The sequence below is a fragment of the Micropterus dolomieu genome, linkage group LG17, assembly GCF_021292245.1.
Source record: "Micropterus dolomieu isolate WLL.071019.BEF.003 ecotype Adirondacks linkage group LG17, ASM2129224v1, whole genome shotgun sequence".
NCBI classification, from domain to species: Eukaryota; Metazoa; Chordata; class Actinopteri; order Centrarchiformes; family Centrarchidae; genus Micropterus; species Micropterus dolomieu.
Genome location: NC_060166.1, coordinates 31,485,093 through 31,489,619, shown reverse-complemented (window position 1 = coordinate 31,489,619; position 4,527 = coordinate 31,485,093). Strand labels below are relative to the sequence as shown.

Genomic DNA, 4,527 nt, shown 5'->3' with positions numbered 1-4,527 from the left:
GTGTACCCCGCCTTTTGCCCCATGTGCCCCCGCGACCATGTATGCAGGATAAGCAGTTGACGATGGATGAATGGATGGATGACCTCGCTGATAATAGTTTTAGTCTCATATGTTATATGCTGTTGTACGCTATAAAAGAGTGCACGTTATTATTAAACCTTTACACTTTTGTATTAGATATCTGTTACTGTGCAAAAAGCCCTAGATAAAATATTTTTGCCAACATGATCATGAATATACCTTTATGGTGTAGTTTAGTCCAAGTGCCACAGTGGGCTCATGTTTTTAAACGTCATGGTTGATATTTATGTGACAGTTCATGAGTCACAATGTGATGTGATCAGAGAATGATTAAATTCATTAAATTAGCCTATTACTTTTACTTAATTATCACTTGGTATCAGGAGGGAAACATCCTCATACTTACGATTATGTCATTCCAATGGATATCACCATATTTCTCAATTATTCTCCTTTTTTATTATCATACTAAAGTGCTGATCATAAAGTTTAGATAAAACTTTTAAAACTGTCAAACCGAATGAAGCGCTTTCCAAATCAAAGCTTGTGACGTTTGAAGCTTCAGATGTCATCAATCAGGTGATATTCTTCATTTGACCATTTGACCAAGCTCCTGCACAATGTATTGAAACCAAGCGGGAACCTCCGGGGCTGAAAAGTGAGGCGAATGTGGAAGTTCCTTAACCATGCATTATTTCTAATGGCCAGCAGGGGGCGACTCCTCTGGTTGCAAAAAGAAGTCAGGTTCAATTAGAAATAATGTTAAAATGACCCTACTTATAACCATGTCTTCTTTAATAGCTACAGCATGATGTTCATTTAGTAAATGATGGTCCACTTTAGAGGAAACTAAACTATAAAGCAGAGAATGCTTTAAGGCGGGACTATCTTGTGATTGACAAGTCGCTACCATGGCAACCTGTCAATCAGGCTAGAGTGACTCTACCCACTGCACTGTGTAAATTTAACCAGCACCATTGAAAAAGCTTATTAGGAGTTTGCTGTTCATATTTTCTGGTGAGTACATTTTGATTCAATCTATGATTGAAACAGTGCGCTTCAAATGAGTGAAACAAGCTTCGGACCTTTGGTATCATCTGCTTATCTCTAACATTACTAGCTAAATAACAATAGGCAACGTTAGCTAGCCTACCAGTAATATAAATTAGGCTAGTCACCTCACCAAGTGTTATGGCTGCCGATTCACAAACATGATAGAACACCTGTCTGCTTTACAGTGGCTGCTGATGCCACTTTCTGTGGATGGCGACTGAGGTTTACGCCTTGTGAAAAGCTTTATTATGTCCATAGTTCATAAACTAGTTAGCTAGCTACTAGCTAGCAAGCTTGCTCACTGAGGCAGCACCCTGACACAGTGAATGAAACAAATCCACACAAGACAACAACCTCATTATAGATGAGGGATGGGTAATACAACTTTTGCTCCATTGATTTGCTGGTCCAGTCAGAGAGACTGAGGGGAAATTAATATGATTTAGGCTACTACCATATTTAGATTTTTAGCAGTTTGATATATTGTACATTTAATACATTTGTATTCTTGTGAAGAGACAAAGGCTTAGCCTATATATTGTCTGCAAGCATTTGTGACTTGTGATTCTGACATAACTTGCAGATGAATACGTTTTCACAGGCTTATTATTTATTTTTCTGTTGAATTACAGCCAAATATCTTTTATTGTCTTGTCAGGGGGAGAGAGAAAAACTCGTCCTGTGATACTTTTTAGAATTAAATTGTTCCATTAGCCTTCCTCCAAAAAATAATTCAAGGCTTTCTAAATAACTAGACAGCCTACTCTGCAAGAATATCAATAATTATTACTAGTTTCCGACAACACAATTACATGTTGGAAAGATATACTTCATAAGTACTCAGTGCTGTGGAATACAGTTCGCAAGAGAATCTATTTCCTCTACGAAGGGTGTGTAAAAAACAAACAAACAAAAAAAACAAATAAACTTTATTCATTTAATATCTCTTTCCAAAAACAATTTGTGTAATGTGGTTGACTTCACTGTAAAGCTGAACAAACGGAGCTGGACAAGCAGATAAAACAACTGTCTGGGCCATGTGATTTTTGGTGACAAAGAGTTTGACATTATTTCTCTAATGTCAATCAGCTTACAGCAGCACAGGGTTGTGCTGCTCCTGAGGGGAAAGTGTTTGTGAACCAAGGTAATTAACTTCACCTTTTCGGCTATAGTGGGGTTAACTGTTTATTCTGTGATATGTAGGATTTGCTCCCTTGGAAGTTTCTTTATGTTTTTTGTGGGTGGGTGTGAGATATGTACCAAAAACCAAATACAATAGATGTGGTTTGTCTTGCCACTCCATGCAACACAGGGAATTGGCCCATCCAGTCTATCTGTACTTTGTCTCTTGGCTATATGGCATGTGGTGCTGTAAGAATATTGGATAAAGCTGCTACAATCACCCAATCCAACCCTCTCCAAACGGTCATCTATAGGTGATCAAAATAGAACGAGATTGTAGAGACAAATAACCAGTGTTTCATAGGATGCCGGGACTCAGTCTTAGAGATAGTGTTAGGAACTCAGGCATCCAGAAGGAGTTTGGTGTAGAACCACTGCGCCTTGACATTAAGCCATTCAGGAAGTTCAGGCATTTGATCAGAATGCTTTCTTGAGGCCTCCCTGTACAGGTACCTCAAATACCTTGGGAAATTAGAATTAGGAGACATAAAGTATCTCAACTGGCCTGGGAATGCTCAGAAGTCCCCTGGAAGACGTATACTTTGTTGTACCTGCTCCCAGCATTACCTGGACCCACATAAGAAAGAATGGATAGATGACTTTTCAACAAGTTGTTGAATGAGTACTAAATAATACACACAAAAAACAAACAACACTGTAAACATCACTTCCTTAGTCCAGGGAATTAAAATGTACACATTGGTGATGTATGGCAGCAAATGGCCAATGCTAAATTCTAAATCAAAAACAAAGATTATAACAAAACAATATTTCAGTCTAACACTAGTTTACATATGCAAATGTGGTAGTTGTTACATGCTTGAATGTTTGTAGGTCTTCAGTGTCAAATGATGATACAGGGGTTTCATTGCAGGAATCTTTTATGTCGAATCTCATCTTCAAAGGTTAAGAAAGGCCAAACCTTGCTATGGGAATGACAAGACGAAAATAGATGTCCCCTAGATTTTTCCTGAAGATTGTCTGATATCAGTGTGTCTGGCGTCCTTCACCCCCACCCTCCCAAAGGGGAGGCTCCAGCAATTATGAGGGAAGAAATCTGTGACAGGTAATGGGATTTTCTCTGCTTTTAAAGATTATTATGCTTCTCAAGGGATGTGCAGGTAGTATAATACAACATTCTCTCCTTCAGATGATAGGCACATCCTTCATATCTTTAAATCAGATCCTGCCCTTGGTACGATACAAAGACAGAGATGCTTGCACTTTCGTCCTAACATCCTTGAACATTTGCACCTGACAGTAGCCAGGGAGGAATTTTCTTTTATAGGATGTTATGAGTCATAAGTCAAGACATTCAATAATGAGCAATAAACTACAGTTCTGTTGGCAGCGAGTTTAGATGATTTTCACAAAATAACATCTATTTTGAGGTGAGGATGTTACTCACCTTTGCACTTTGCATGAAGACAAGCAGAATTCACAGAAAGAAGTGCTGTCATGCTGTGTGCAGTGGCAGACATGGCTGCATTCAATTACCACAGACAGACTATACATATCAAGACCTCAGTAGATGTAATATGCAACAATTTTGTTTCTCAAGTCCGTTGCTACCTAAAGCCAGTAAATGGAAATGAAATGCAGATTTTTGTTTTGCTGTTTGCTCTAAGGTACTGAACACAACCATAAATGGACTGCATTTGAAAATAAAAACTGAAAACGGCTGCAAGGTAAGTGTCAGAGCTTGCTAAGTGAGTGTCACTGCTAATTTTGTTTCACAAGATGATTATAAACAAGGAAATGTTTCTTTAACATTATTATGTAATGGCAATAATAGTCTTAATTGGGATTTGCAGGATGTTTAAGAGGACATGCAGAGGATGTCAACTAAAAAACAATGTTGGTATAGTTCATTCCACAAATCTTGTTGTTTTGAAAGTATCCGGATGGAATTTAGCTCACTGAGCCATAGGACATCAACTGCATCAAATTCATTTGGAAAACCAACCAGTGCCACACAATGCTAGCATACAGCAGAGAAACAAAACAAGCAGACAGACAAGTAAATAAATAATCAGTCATGATTGTATTATCTGTAAGCACTTGGGAAAGGAATTATTAAACTTCACATTTCTGCCTTTCTTATGGAACGTGGACATGCTGTCTACCCTCATGAAGATAATAGTGGGCTTATGGGAATATGCAAATGCTGTCTACATGTATTTAAAGGATTTGGAAAGGCTAATGACCATGTCCCCTGAGGTACTGCAGGAGTTTAGCAATCTGAGATTACCAACAGATAGGTCATGTCCT

General features: G+C 38.3%; 1 long non-coding RNA gene across 2 annotated transcripts in view; it reads left to right on the top strand.

Annotated features, from left to right (window-relative positions):
* The first annotated feature begins 978 nt into the window (after nucleotides 1-978).
* Nucleotides 979-4,527, top strand: part of LOC123985972 — a 16,616-nt gene continuing 13,067 nt past the window's right edge. Inside the window, exons 1-4 of one of the 2 annotated variants that reach the window (XR_006828780.1) lie at nucleotides 979-1,038; nucleotides 3,162-3,322; nucleotides 3,885-3,944; nucleotides 4,071-4,475. This is a non-coding gene — a long non-coding RNA (uncharacterized LOC123985972). Of the gene's footprint in view, nucleotides 1,039-3,161; nucleotides 3,323-3,884; nucleotides 3,945-4,070; nucleotides 4,476-4,527 lie in introns of those variants that run through there. The other variant, XR_006828781.1, reaches the window with a different exon arrangement.